At 48.8% G+C, this 15,945-nt stretch overlaps 1 protein-coding gene across 2 annotated transcripts in view; it reads right to left on the reverse strand.

The window, feature by feature from the left end:
* Positions 1 to 15,945, reverse strand: part of LOC125946804 (phospholipase A1-like) — a 380,678-nt gene that overhangs the window by 229,749 nt on the left and 134,984 nt on the right. The window lies entirely within an intron of this gene.

Raw genomic sequence — 15,945 nt, forward strand, 5'->3', positions numbered from 1 at the left:
TGTTGACTATTATGCGCACACGGGTGAATTATTTAAACGGTTTAACTTTATTCCAATTCATCAGCTTTACGAGTATTACCTAGCAATAAGATATAAAAAATCCCTGCTCAATAGCAATCGCTCTTTTTTGGATATTTTTCAACTAGAACCATACATTATCCCATACCCTACTCGTAACCAACAACACTGGGTCATTCCATTCTGCAGAACACACCTCGGCCGACAAATGCTTCGCTTCACTGTTCCTGTTTTGTTAAACAAATTAATTCAAAAAAGAATAAAAATTGAAGAATGTGGCGCACGTGTCATTGGGGAAGCACTTTTATCATGAAATCAACGCAATATTGTCACGTTTAATGAAGAGGCGACTTCTAAAAGAGGCCGTTAAGGTAAGTCCGAGTCGCCAAAGGGGCAGCGCAGCACCGACAAAAGACCAAGGCGCTAGCTCGTGCACAAGACTGTCCTCGTCTTCTTCTGGGAGCAAGTGGCACAAGCGCGTGGCATTACCCCTCCTCCCAGAAGAGCATCGACTCGATGCTAAACAAAGCATGGACGGGCAGAAAGACTTGTCCCAGGAGAAACGTAATGGTCCGGAAACCACGGCTATTGTGGTGTGCATTATGGTTTTAACCGCACTACGTGCACAATCTCGGGCCGCGGTTGTCGGCGTCGTGCTGGCTGGGTGCCGTCAGGAAGGACTTCATAATTGAGGTCACTTACTCGCCGAAGCACTTTGTAAGGGCCGAAGTACCGACTGATAAGTTTTTCCGAAAGGCCTTTACGGCGGACGGGGGTCCAAACTAACACTTGGTCACCCGGTTGGTACTCAACTTGTCGGTGGCGGAGGTTGTAGTGTCGCGCGTCAATACACTGTTGTTTCCTGATGTTCACGCGAGCCAGTTGGCGTGCGTCCTCGGCACGTTGCACGAAACGCTCAGTGTCTTCATCAAGATTGTCAGAAGTGTCACATGGTAACATGGCTTCTAACATCGTCTGCACTTCACGACCGTAAACAAGAGCAAAAGGCGTGAAGCGTGTGGTCTCTTGCGTAGCGGTGTTGTACGCAAACGTGACGTATGGTAGGACTTCGTCCCACGTCTTATGCTGCACGTCTATGTACATCGACAGCATGTCGGTCATTGTTTTGTTAAGCCTTTCAGTCAAGCCATTTGCTTGAGGGTGATAGGCAGTCGTCTTTCGGTGCGTGGTGTAACTCAGCTGAAAAACTTCTTCAAGCAGCCTTGCCGTAAACGCCGCTCCTCGATCCGTGATGACACAGGATGGGGCGCCATGACGTAGTACGATGTTCTGTACGAAAAACTGTGCAACCTCAGAAGCTGTGCCTTTAGGAAGAGCCTTTGTTTCAGCATAGCGGGTTAAATAGTCCGTGGCGATAATTATCCACTTGTTTCCGGAAGTAGACAACGGAAACGGGCCTAGGAGGTCCATGCCGACTTGATCGAAGGGCCCTCGAGGCGGCTCAATCGGATTCAGCAATCCCGCAGGCTTCACATTTGGCGACTTTCGGCGTTGGCATTCACGGCAGGCTTGGACGTATCGTTTAACACAAGTGGCGAGTTTCGGCCAGTAGTACGATTTTCGTACCCTGGCAAGGGTTCGAGTGAAACCCAAGTGGCCAGAAGCAGGCTCGTCGTGGCATGCGAACAGGATTTCATCACGAAGCTCTGTGGGTACGACCAAAAGATAGGTGTTGTTGCTGGCAGCAGAATTCTTCTTGTATAGGATGCCCTGCCGTAAACAAAACGACGACAAACCTCGAGCAATTTGCGGGGGCAGAGTGACGTTGCGGCCTTCTAGATGTTCAATTATGGGGCGCAATTCACAGTCTGCTCGCTTCCGTGTCAATACGTCTGTCCCGCTTATGGCGCCAAGAAAAGCGCTGTCTTCGATGTGTTGATCGGCAGATTCAACAGGTGCGCGCGACAATGTGTCGGCATCGTCGTGTGTGCGGCCGGACTTGTACACGATGGTCACGTCGTATTCCTGCAGGCGCAGGCTCCACCGTGCCAGTCGTCCAGAAGGGTCTCTTAGGTTTGCCAGCCAGCATAAGGAGTGATGATCCGTCACGACCTTGAATGGGCGGCCATAGAGGTAAGGTCGAAACTTGGCAAGTGCCCATACGACGGCAAGACACTCTTTCTCCGTGGTAGTGTAATTGGACTCGGGTCGTGATAGGGTGCGACTGGCGTAAGCTATGACCCTTTCGTCGTTCTCCTGCCGCTGTACGAGCACCGCACCCAGACCGACGTTACTGGCGTCGGTATGAATTTCTGTTTCGGCGTCCTCGTCGAAATGTCCAAGAACCGGGGGTGATGCCAGGCGATGTCGAAGCTCGGCGAAAGCTGCTTCTTGTTCAGAGCTCCAGATGAACGGCGTGTCGTCTCTAGTGAGACGAGTAAGTGGTGCAGCAATTTTAGAGAAATTGCGTATAAAGCGCCGGTAGTATGCGCACAATCCCAGGAAGCGTCGAACGCTTTTCTTGTCTGTAGGAGTCGGAAAAGCAGCTACAGCGGCAGTTTTCTCGGGATCGGGACGGACGCCTTCTGCGCTCACGACATGACCAAGAAACTTCAATTCTTCATAACCGAAGTGACATTTCTGAGGCTTTAACGTGAGGTTAGCCGATCGGATTGCCTCGAGCACTTGCCGCAGTCGCTTAAGATGTCCGGAGAGGCTGCCTGAAAATACGACCACATCATCCAGGTAGACGAGACAGGTTTGCCATTTTAGGTCAGCGAGCACCGTGTCCATCATCCGTTGGAAGGTTGCCGGAGCAGAGCACAACCCGAACGGAAGTACTCGGAACTCGTAAAGTCTATCCGGAGTGACAAAGGCTGTTTTCTCCCGGTCACGCTCGTCTACCTCTATTTGCCAGTACCCACTTTTCAAGTCAAGGGAGGAAAAATACTTGGCTTGCCGTAGCCGGTCAAGAGAGTCATCTATGCGCGGCAACGGATAAACGTCCTTCCTTGTGACGTTGTTGAGTTTTCTGTAATCAACACAGAAGCGGAGAGTGCCGTCCTTCTTCTTTACCAGGACAACCGGTGACGACCACGGACTGTTTGAAGGCTGGATGACGCCATCGTCAATCATTTCCTTGACTTGTCGTTGAATTGCTTCTCGTTCTTTCTGCGAAACACGATATGGCTGCTGGTGAATAGGACGTGCATCCTCGTAAGTAATTATCCTATGCTGCGTGATGGGTGTCTGACTGATTTTCGACGATCGAGCAAAGCAGTCCTTGAATTCACGCAACAGTCCCCGCAGTGCCGCCTTATTGTCCTCCGACAGCTCGTTATTGATGTCGATATCTGGGACGCATTCTTCATCGCTGTCGCTTTCTTCACACGCGAAACACTCAATGACGTCCTCCCAGGCTTCAGCGTAAGCGACGGCAGTGCCCTGGAAGAGGTGTCGGTGCTCATTTGTGAAATTGGTGATCAAGACGTCAGCTTGGCCATCCCTAACGTCAATGATTCCTCGAGCCACGCTAATTCCGAGCGTAAGTAGAAGGGAGACGTTACACTCTGCGAGGACTTCGCCTTCACGTATGCCCTCGGACGTTACCGCAATCATTACACTAGCACGAGGTGGTATCGTGACACTGTCGTCGGAAATTCGAAGAGCGGCTGTGCGGCGGCTGGCATCTCGTGTCGTCGCTTTCTTTGTAGAGAAAGAGATACAGCGTCGGCGGAGGTCGATGATGGCGCCATACTCTCGAAGAAAGTCTATGCCGAGCATTAATTCACGGGAGCATTCTCGGAGAACAAGGGAGCTGATCGGAAATGTAGAATTTTGAATTTGCACCCGAGAAGTGCACACACCAAGCGATTTGACGACATGTCCGCCAGCTGTCCGTACGTGCGTCCCTGTCCACGGCGTAATGACTTTCTTTAAATGGCTTGACAGTTTTCCGCTGATAATCGAATAGTCAGCGCCAGTGTCGATTAAGGCAGTAACATTTCGACCGTCGATCAGCACAGGTATGTTCATGGAGAAGTCTCCAGCCTGAGATACTGGCGTCGTCAAGTCTCCGTCGGTCTGAGGTCGCTTCGATTGGAGGTCTTCGGCACGTCCAGTATCAGCGGCCTCGCCTCGAAAGGTCGCTGACGTTAGTTTTCCAGGCGAGGGCTCGGAGATCGTCCTTGCGACATCCGCCTTGCACCTCCCGAATAGGATGGTCGTGGTGACGGCGATCGCGACTGGCGCCTTGATGACGGTGGCGCACGCTGTCGGGCGAGAAAATCTTCAATCTCGGGTGGCCGTTGTCCGAAACGGGGTCGGGGTGAATTGGCAGGAAACCCCTGGAGTCCAAGGCCGCGGTACTGGCACTCTCGGTATAAATGTCCCGCCTCACCACAGTGGTAACAGAGCGGTCGACGATCAGGCATGCGCCAAATGTCCGATTTACGCGCGGATGGCCGAGCCTCTCCAAAATAAGGAACCGCCTGCGCTGACTGAAGCGTTGCATACGGGGTGACGGCAGGTAGGGGCGCTGGTGCAGGGATAGGGGGCCTGAATGCGTCGGCATAAGCCGCACGCTGGTATTCGCTCATGGTAGGAGGCGTCACCGGCGACGGGGCGGTGCATCTTAAAACGTCAGCGTATCTTGCCCGTCGAGGTTCACTTGATGTTGTGAAGGCCTCAACTGGTGGAGCGGCCTGAAGTGCTGCTTCGTAACGTGGTGCGCCGAGCGCATGCTGCACTTCGTCACGCACGACGCTAGCGATGAAGTTGGCTGAAGGCTGTTGCGTCTGATGCAGCTGTCGCAGCTCGTCGCGGACTACCGCTCGGATAATCTCGCGAAGCGACTCGACGTCGGTCGTGAGAGCTCCTAGGCCACTGGTAGCAGAGGAGAGATTCACTTGCCGATCGTATTGGTGCGAGCGCTGGTGCAGGGCCTTCTCCATGGCGACGGCGTCAGTGAGAAACTCCGCAACCGTTTTGGGCGGACTACGAACGAGTCCACCAAAAAGCTGCTCTTTCACTCCGCGCATCAAGTGACGCAGCTTCTTGTCTTCCGACATGGTAGGGTCAGCTCGCCTAAAGAGACGCACCATGTCTTCCACGTACATAGCCACACTCTCGTTGGGTTTCTGAATGCGAGACTGGAGGGCCCATTCTGCTCGTTCTCGACGATCGGAGCTGGCGTAGGTGTCCAAGAGCCTGCGACAGAACTCACGCCATGATGTCAGGATGCCTTCGCGGTTCTGGAACCACGTGTGAGCACCATCCAAAAGACAGAAATAAACGTTTTTGAGCTTCGCCTCGTCGGCCCATCCATTGAACTCTGCTACGCGCTCGAAGTCCGCGAGCCAGTCTTCCACGTCTTCTAGAAGGTCGCCATGGAAGGGACTTGGCCCCCGCGGTTTTTGCAGCGTGTAATGAGGAGGTACCGGAGGTACCGGAGTAGCCGTCGCAGGGTTTGTCGAGGTAGTAGCGGATGTAGCATCCATACCTGCCGACGTTGTCGTTGTCCTCTCAGGTAGCGGCTCAAACTCGGGGGCCAATCCCTGGATTCTCCGGCTGGCGCGATGTACTGGCGTGAGCACCGGTAGCGATCTAGCGTTCCTGCTGCTAGGAGGGGTCTGTTGCATGGGTCGAGAATGCCCAGCACCTCCACCAGAAAAATGTCATGTTTAATGAAGAGGCGACTTCTAAAAGAGGCCATTAAGGTAAGTCCGAGTCGCCAAAGGGGCAGCGCAGCACCGACAAAAGACCAAGGCGCTAGCTCGTGCACAAGACTGTCCTCGTTTTCTTCTGGGAGCAAGTGGCACAAGCGCGTGGCAATATTATTTATCACTAATAAAACTTTCAGCGTATATTGTAATTTGTCTTCATGTATTGTACTGTGTAATTTAACCATAAAGGAATCTATGTATCTATATTTTCAGTTCGTGATGAATCTATGTGTATTACAAGTTGTAAAATATCAACCCTTTCTTGCTATGAATGAATTTTTTCTTCGTCTGTCCTCAATGCTTTCCATGTATCAGGGAGGCTCGGGTTCCCCTCAAGTGACTAATGTCACTTTTATCCCGAGCCTGCCCTCATCCTTGAGATGAAAATAAACTGATTTGATTTGATTTCATATAAATGCTTGTTTCAGGCCTCAACAATGACGGAAGGTGGAAACGCTACTTTCAGCATGAACTTCACATTTATATCAGAGTCGTGCAATGGAAATGCGTCATCCCACATCAGTCACAAAGAAGTGTGCTGCACAGGCTTGGGCAGCTCATGCAGTCCGGGCTTTTAGGACAAAACATTGGGCTGGCGTGCAAAGAGCCTTTCTTCGCAGGGTTCAGATCTCTTGAGCATGATGAAACCGCCTTTCATGCGTTTACAGCAACTGATTTTTCATTATTTGCTGTGCTGTTAAGCATACTGCCGCCTGCTCCAAAAAAGTTGAATGAGCTGTCTATTGAAAACAAGATTCTGTTATTTTTGATCAAACTTAAGTATGGGCTCCCATTCTCTTTTCTCGGTGTTCTTTTTGGCGTCCAGAAAACAACAGCGTCTCGTATCTTCAAGGGTCTACTTGATAACATCCAGGCTGCAACAAGGAAATGGCTATACTGGCCGTCACAAGCAGCTGTTCTGGCCACATTACCTCCATGCTTCAAACTACACTATCGGAAATGCAGAGTTGTCATAGATTGCACCGAACTTGAAACTGAAGTGCCTCCAGGAATCTAAAAACAAAGCATGTGGTATTCGGACTACAAAGGAAGGCACACAATCAAGTACCTTGCTGGAATAGCTCCGAATGGTCTTATCGCTTTGCTTTCAAAGGGGTTTGGAGGTCGAACGAGTGATGGAACGTTAACTGTTGAATCAGGTTTTTTGTCGCTTCTTGAACCAGGAGAGGTCGTCTTAGCCGATAAAGTATTTCCAGGCATAAAAACAGGTGTTGGCGCGCAGGATGCAATGTTGGTGATGCCACCTTTTGCTACCAGCCCACAATTCACGGAGTCTGAAGTGGATGCCACATATGAAACCGCCTCCGTGCGCATTCATGTAGAAAAAAAGTGTTCATGTAGAAAGAGTGATTCAAAGGCTCAAAATTTATGATATCATTAGACGCAGGATACCCCACGAGCTCACTGGCTATGCTGATTAGATTCTTCACGTGCTAGCAGTGCTAACAAACCTGAAGAGACACTTTTTCGCCAAGCTACAGAAATAATGAGGCAGGAAAAAGGAAAAGAAATATTGCACAATTGTCATATAGACGCGCATGATTAAAATGACTAGCTTTACTGCGACGTATGAGGCTGTACATGTCTGTGTAAAATGTATCAAATGTGTAAAAATAAATAATGTGTTTATTAAGAGGCACGGTTGTCTCTGTTCTGCGTTCGGAATGGAATGGCGCGGTACTTGTAACAAATATATTACCTCTGCTCTTGGACAATGCTAAAAAACGTAAACACCTCACATGTCTGCACATTCATGCAATGCTCTGAGAAAGTGCTCAAAATGGAAGTTTTGCCACCTTAGGCACTGCCGACGACAGGAACTCATCGTCTCTTTTTACTTTGATAGTGAGCGAGTTCACTTCTGTGTGTATGTAAAAGTAACAGTACTCCAAACATAGCACGTACAAGCACACTTGAACCTGTGTGAAGTAAGAATGGCTGCGTCTCAAATCCAGAATGTCTTGACCGCACAGATATTTCAGCCGTGCCCTCTTGGTCAAGCTCTGTGGCCTTCTTGAAAACGGACACTTGATTTCCAGTAGCACTGCGCTGCCGTCTTCATCCATGAAAGTTAGAGTTTCTATTGAAAAGAATAACCAGATAAAAGAGATTACCTGAAAATTCCGTTGGGGGAACACGCAAGCCACGGCTCTCCAGGACAAACTACCAGGCCGAATTGGGCGACATTCACGTTGCGCTTCTTTTCAAACGCCTTACGGGCTGATGGCTAGCCCCTTTAACAGTCCGTACTGCACCTCGTAGTCCGTGTATAGGGCACCTCGGTAACAATGGTCTTTGCACGCTCGTAGAGGTTGTTACGGCATGCAGGTCAGAATACTGTGAGCCTGCAGAAGAGAAAAGGCCCGGAAAAACCACGTTCGTATCGGAGTAATGAGTCTGTTTAAGGGTGAGAAAATTGGTCCAACTGCAAGATACTTCTCTGTGCCTTTGTTCCAGTAATTCTAGGAAACCTTTCATTATCCAAAAGATTACGGTCAAGCGCCGTCCTAGCTGACAGGTCAGGTACATCTTCAGGCGGCACGACGACGTGCCGTTGATATACTCGTAGCTCCGGGCCTGACAACCTATGGGCAAGCGAGACACAATAGCAGTTACTACAACTTTATTTGTGTTTAAATTAGGTTCTCTAAGAGAAGTAAAAGATATGAATACTTAATTACTGTACACTAGGATACAAACCACTCGGGGAAGTTAATTCGTTTAAGAAGTAGTTAATTTCTACACTGTACCACATTAAAGCTGTGGAACTCTTTCCCAATCCTGTCCCATTCAAACAGCGCCAGGGCTTGATCAGAGCTACGAGGTGGCTCAGCTGGCATGCACCCTTCTGCGCCCAGCTTATCAACTAAGGTGCAGCTGAGATCACCAAAATATTTGACGACGTGGTTTATCGGAACCTCCTTTGCACGCACTGAAAAAGTACAACATAAAAAGTCTCGGACTTCCAGTAGTCTTTTCCCAGCGTAGTCTAACACAGCTTTTCCCAGCGTAGTCTAACACAGCTGGTAAGTTCCTCACCTTTTTCCTGTTTGGGGAGAGCAACGTTAGAATACCTCGGGTAGGTCTTACGAGACGTTGGTACGCTCCACGTTCTTGGATGAGATGTTTTGGAGTCGCATTTGCCGTCCTGTATGTACAGAGCTAACTGCCGCGGCGTACTTGCGACGCCAGCACGGCAATAGCAGCTCCCCGCTAGAATTTGTCGGCTGTCGCCGATCTGAAAGAATTAATGTTACCTATAATTCCATGCGTCCACATCGTATATAACGAAGTAACTTACGCTGAGCTTCACGCATCTCGCTGGTGCGTTGGTTGATACACCTAGCCGTAGCCTCCGATCCGTGCGAGTCCAGCAGTTCCCGCACTTCGTAAACTGTGCCCCGCTTCAAATAGAAGTCTTCCTTTCTCCAAGTTCCTTCCACGAAAAAAGCTGTCAAGGTCTTGTAATTCCCGAAACCCGGCTAAAGCTAATATCGGCACGCTGTTTCGCGCCATTACTACCGTTTAACAGGGCGCCGAAGACGCAGCGCGACCTGCTGACGCCGTGAGCAATCCTACCACATTTGAGCAACTATTAGTCAGATGGCGCTAGGGGTCCCAAAGAAAGGGCGCCACCTAGCACTTGCTACGAGCCCATGTGGAGGCCGCGTTTACAGGGGTATGAGCCATTCATTCTCTTACGTGACGGACAGATTTAATAACAGAGGTGATACACGAATGGGTGTGGTGCCTACCTATCGTTACGATGACCACCGATCAGAACAGTACCTTTGTTCGTACCTTGTACCTTCGTACCTTTGTTCAAAATTGTGTCACCTCTGTGTCGTGCGCTAAACCGCTTCGCTCGTCTCCACCTTCACAGAGTTGAATGGCTCATGAATTTTAACAGCGGAGCTGTTTAAGCCAGAGCTTGGCCCGTATAGCGTAGACCAGAAACTGCGCCTGGCGATGACGTCACCGCGCGTTGCCTAGCAACTACTTGGCACCGCTGCGCCTTGCTTCGCCAGCCGCTCCGCAATGCTGCGCCGAGCTACTACGACCGCTCACCTGCTCCATCTAGCGATGATGTCACTTCGCGTCACCTAGCAATCACATGTGCCTCGCTTCGCCGAGACATGTCAATGCTTAGCCTGGCCGCGTCTTGAAGCGCGTCGTGCGGCCAAGCGAGAATCTGTACGTTGGCGGCGAGCCGATCCAGAATACCGTGCCGAAGCTGCAGCCGAGAAGAGGCGTCGTCGAGTCGAAGATGCAGAGTTTCGAGAACGCGAACGCGAGAGTCTGCGTTTGAGTATCCAGCGTCGTCGGCATAGCGACTCTGGCTGTAGCTTGGAGTATTACAAGCTCCGCTGTTTGCTCCAGCCTTGCACCAAAAGTGCAAGCTGCGCTTATTTTTTTAAGGAGTTGATTTCTTGTTTGTCTTTTACATTTGAGGCAATCTTGCGTATCAATTATTTACCAAAACGCATCAGCTTCTACACATGAGCCATCGAATGTTCCAGATTATTCCCTGGTGCCCACGTGTCTTCCAGAAAGTACTAGACAATTCGCGTCGCTCATGCAACCAGATTGCGTAAGCGTCGGTGACAACAGACACAAAATAGAAGCATAGATAACGTCTGAGAAGCTTCCGATATATGCAGGAGCGTCCTACGCTAAGCGATAACGTTTAACATTAGGTTTGCCGGTGAAAAGCGGTCAACGGTGAAACACAAAAAAGTACACGTGTGAATATATATATATATATATATATATATATCATCATCATCAGCCTATATTTATGTCCACTGCAGGACGAAGGCCTCTCCCTGCGATCTTCAATTACCCCTGTCTTGCGCTAGCGTATTCCAACTTGCGCCTGCGAATTTCCTAACCTCATCATCCCACCTGACTTTCTGCCGTCCTCGACTGCGCTTCCCTTCTCTTGGTATCCATTCTGTAACCCTAATGGTCCACCGGTTATCCATCCTACGCATATATATATATATATATATATATATGCATATGTATATGCTGTATGCCGGATTGCAAAGGAAGATATGCCGTTTCCCTTCAATTGTCAGCCTGGCGTTTTGCGCTTACGCCTAGAAATTTTCCGACCACCGAGAGGTATACAGCTTTGCTGTAAAAAAAGAAAACCCGCGTTAGGCGGCGGCAATCGACGATCGTAGAAGAACAGCATAGCAGTCAGATGCTCTACCCATTAGTCCACAATTGTTTTTTTCATGGCATTTGTTTGAGGTACGCATGACTACCAAGGTCGATCTAAATGGTCGCGAAGCTTCGGGCGAAAAGCGGTTCAGAACGAATTTTCACCGACATCAGCAAGGGTGGTTTTGGGAACAGCGATTGAAGGGCGACTATGTTTGGAGGGAACAAACATTGCGAAAGAAAAAAGCGGTTTTTAATTAAAGCGATAGACAGTTAGATTCATTCAACGAAAATAAAATTCGTAATCAATTTTATATACGCATGGCGAGAAAAGAACAACTATATTTTACTTGATAATTATCAATAAATACCTTTTTTGAGCACCTATCGTAAGAACGCCCACCGATTACGGCGCGCGTTGACTCCGCTGTCACTTGCAATGCAATGCAGCTCTTGAAGTGGGCAGAAAGGGGCACTCGTGAAGTTCACGTGCTACAAGACGCCCCCCTGACAAGTTGTGTGGCTTTGCTTGTCAACGTTTGTCTGAATTTGGTGACGCGTGTAGTTTCGTTGTTTCTTGACCTGTTCAGTCAAAAGTATGGAGTTGCGACCGCCAGATAATTGTTCACTTTAGTTGTTTTCGTGGGACAGCGCTGGTCGGAGGGCTTGGCGTCCGACTAAAGGACGAGCAATCTACGCCCAAAGCGTTCGTCGGCCTCCAAACAAAGTACGTTCTGCGCAAGGGTGCGGTTTCGACACCCGTATGGCTCAACTTTTCCTGCATCGGTTTCCGCGCTGAAAGCTCGAAACGCCCATCAAGTCGAATGGCGGGGCATTTGAATATACAGCTCTAATGGCAGGCCCCGGAAAACAAATTTCGCGCCTTTGAGAACAGAATGACGTCACTTCTGTTTTTAACGTATTCACGACTCCAGCAATTCATGCGACACCTAGCGGCGAGCGTCGGAAACCTCATACGGAGGTCGGAGCGTCGGAGCAGACGCTCTGTCCGTAGCCTTCGCACTGCGATCGGGCGCGTGCCACCATCTACGAAACTCCGCGCGGCCGTGGAATTATGCTGCGTTTTGCGGCGCCGAAGAGCCACATGGATTGCGAATTTTATCATAAGGTGCGACAACGGCAATTGTTGTGTTCTCAACATCTCGCTCGAGAAAGTTATCTTTGTTTTTGGTTTTTTTCAGGTGAGGGTCGGTTAGTTGTGAAATGTAATGAAGTTACATGAATGAAATTTTGCGTCCTAAATGGAAATTCCTTGAACTCGACTTTATCCAAAATTTAGCTTCCTTGAGCATGTAGTTGCCGGGCTGTTTACAACAGAACATTGCAATATTTGGCAATTTTCAAAAGCAGATTATCCAAAAAGTAAAAATTCTAAATTATTTTGCTACGTCTAGGAACTAGAAAAATATGTCTTAAAGCTAGAGAGCAAGCCGCAATGCAGTAAGTGCGGTAGTTTCTTCTAAATAGGGTCACAAGTGAGACACAGTTCGCTAAAACCATGTATCTCATGCTAGTTCTTGAACATGTATTTCTAAATCACATCAATCAATTTTTTTATATTATATATAGTTGAAACCTAAAAGAATTAAGCTTTTTATGGTTTATACGACAACTTCATATCCTAAGTAGAAGAGCCGCCACGGCTGCTTCAAAAGTACTGAAAACGGGGGGCTCGTGCCGCCGGAGTGGGAACGCCCACTTAAGGGTAGGGCTGGCGTAAGCCACGACGTATTCTTCATTCGTGGTTTTCCGTTCGGCCAACACCGCACCAAGGCCGACACCACTGGCGTCGGTGTGAACCTCTGTCGGCGCAGTTGGGTCGTAATGGCGAGGATCGGTGGTGAAGTCAGCAACCCGCATAACTTTTCAAAGGCTTCATCGCATGACGATGACCACGCGGAAATGCCTTTGCTAGCGATAAGCAGCTTCGTCAAGGTTGCGATGATAAAGGCGAAGTTCCGGGCAAAGCGTCGAGAATAAGAGCACAGGCGTATGAAACTTCGCGGGACCTTGATAGATGTGTGCTTCAGAAGCTCGGCGACTGCGCGAAGCTTGTCGCGATCAGGAAGGATGCCGTATTTCGAGACAACATGACCAAAGTCAGTTAATTTTCGGGGCAGCGAAACGGCACGTCTTGAGCTTGAGCTGTAGGCCAGCTGGAGTGAGACAGGTCAGAAGGTCATGCAGGCGACCGAGATATGTCGGAAAATCTTGTGAGAAAACAACTATGTCATCCGGGTAACATAAAGAAGTCTTCCACTTGTGCCCGCGAATGGTGGTATAAATCATGTACTCGAAGGTAGCGGGAGCACTACAGAGCCAGAAGGCATATCGCTAAACTCGTACAGGCCATCGGGCGTGATGAAAGCTGTCTTTGGACGGTCAGCCTTAGCCATGGGAACCTGCCAATAGCCAGAGCGGTGATCAAAAGACGAGAAGTATTCGGCACCTTGCACACAATCAAGATTGTCAACACTCCGTTTTGAAAATGCCAATAAACCATCATCATCATCAACAGCAACAACCATGCACTGTACCACGTGTCATGGGACGTGAGATCTGCGCCACGTGTTCTGGATACCTCCTCGCTACACGTTATGGCGCCTCCTCGCAAGGTACAAACCGCTGCTGAAAAACCGAATCGCAGAGCAACGTGTACGGCTGCAACCAGACATCATCGGGCTGATCAGACTGCTGTGCAGATAGCAGTACAAGCCGCAGCTCGCCTTCGACGTCGGGCAGACAGTTCAGACCGTTCTCGTGAAAACGAGGCGAAGAGACTTCGTGGAATGGAAAACACGCACACGAGAAGAAACGAAGACGAAGACAAGCGTTTGTCTTCGTCTTCGTTTCTTCTCGTGTGCGTGTTATTATGCGCTTCCAAATTACCATTCCATGATGACAGACCAACAAGCTCACATCGCCACTCTCGTCGAAGAGACTTCGCCGCGAAGACCCCCTTGTGCGTGAAACCGAAATTTAAGCTACTCTTGAGCCGCTCCTCCAGCTTACGCTGTGACAGTGGTGCGTGTGCCACGCAAGCCTGTGACCTTTTTGCTTCTTTATGTAACCACCTCCCAGAAAACGGCCGGTTGTCAGCCGTTTCAAATGTCTGGCCTTCAACAAACAATACTAGTGGTGTGTTCACGTCGTCTTTCGTCGTAGAAGCGTAACTGCTAGAAATGAAACACCCTTGACCTATGTCAATTGTGAAAGAATGCTGAACGTGAGGAGATGCGACATTCCTGTGGTAAACGTACAGATAGGTGCACCGGCGATTGTTCATTGCCGCCATCGGGGAATGTTGGACTGAAGCAATCGAATTACACGGGCCTTATTTCTTGTCACCTGTATACATGTAATGATGTGGTCAGTGCAATATTTCGGTAATTCAATGGAATATCGGTAATTAAACTTTGCTAATATTGTGTAGCCCCACGCAATAGTTTTTTTAAAAGCGCTGCTTGTATTCGTGCACGATCAGCTCTTGCTTTGTCACACTCAGATTCTCTAACATTACACCACAAGGTTTGTTAATGATAACCTTAATAAATTGCATAATTTTATAAAACGTTCACCTCTTACATGCGTAATGATGATGGTCGACAGGGCGTCGACTGCCTTTCTTGTCAGATCTAGAGAATCTTTGTGAGTTTTCCTTCTGCTTCAGGAGCACGCTTCCGCCTGACATGGTGCTCCATGAACAACACGTACAATTGAGCAATTTCTTTAGGCGACAGTCCGTTGATTTCCTGCAATGAAAAGGCGATAGTTAGTTGAAATTAAGTCCTTCCCCAAGATATTTCATTGGTCGCCATTTAAAATACCAGTTAAGAATCGCGGGCCCCATATGCACATCAGTCCAGCTTTTCTAATGTCCTAATGCCTCGATTCATATTTGGCGAAGATACAACTTACTAGCAATCAAATAACTTGGGAAAGGAAAGCTTGAACAACCTTCAATAACTTGTTATTGTATTACCATGTTAATATGCGAATGGAACCCCCTGTACGTATAAAGCGATTTTGACTATTGCCTAGCCGTAGCCTTGCTTTAGCTGGAATTTAGTCATCTGACAGTGCTGCTTGCTTGAGAGGCGCACGTGGTACGTATGCCAGATAAATAAGTGTTCCCACATTAAGAAAAATTCTGACTGTGCACATTTAGTCGATATACCGAAGAATAGCGAGTGCAGAAAGCAATTATAGAGTTAGTCTGCCATAACTGGACGAAGAAGGACATGCCAATTTGTGTTGGTCTGGTAACATGAGGAAGAAGAAGTGGCGGTCACTAACCAAGTCGAGGTGAAAAAACAGGCATAGACGTTTCGGAACCCGTACGCGTTCCTTGATCACACTAAAGCGGACAAGAGCCATGTGTCGCGCAAAATCTCGATTCGGTGTCGGTGGCGTTGCCCGTTAGAGAAAAATCATACCGAACCACGCTTCCCTAAGCACACAGGGCCTCCGCGTGGCGCCTAGGCGCAACTGAACTAATTAAATTTCTCCAAGTAAAAAGCGTGAGAAAATTCATAAAGTACGACTTCTGCACAACCTACAGACTTGATAGCGTCGGACTAGCTGTAATTTGAATATAGGAGAAAACCTAATTCTGAAAACATAACAAACCCTCTTTCCAGCTTCCCTTGGACGTCTCTCTTAGTCTCTCTTAACGCGCCCTGCTCAGTTCCTAGCAACACCATCCAGATGGCGCTCGCCTCCGTGCACCTGCGGTAGTGCTGGATCCCGCCGTGCGGGATAAAGAAAACAAACAACCAGAAAGCTCGTACTCGGACATAGCGTTCGCAGCCAGTGTTTACAGGTAAACATTACGGTTACATAAACTGCAGTAACCGGGAATCGCGAGAAGCAATCCGGGATCTTTGAATGATATCGCGTTCCGTTCTCAAAGGCGAAGCTTAGGCATCCTCCAAGTTTTTTTTTAATTCTGTGTGTGACGTAATGAATGGGTGTAAGCAGCAGGCGTATTTAGATTGGTTGCTGTTGATAGTCTCGCCCATCGTTTGAATTA

Source organism: Dermacentor silvarum, chromosome 7 (genome assembly GCF_013339745.2).
Source record: "Dermacentor silvarum isolate Dsil-2018 chromosome 7, BIME_Dsil_1.4, whole genome shotgun sequence".
In the NCBI taxonomy this organism is placed as follows: Eukaryota; Metazoa; Arthropoda; class Arachnida; order Ixodida; family Ixodidae; genus Dermacentor; species Dermacentor silvarum.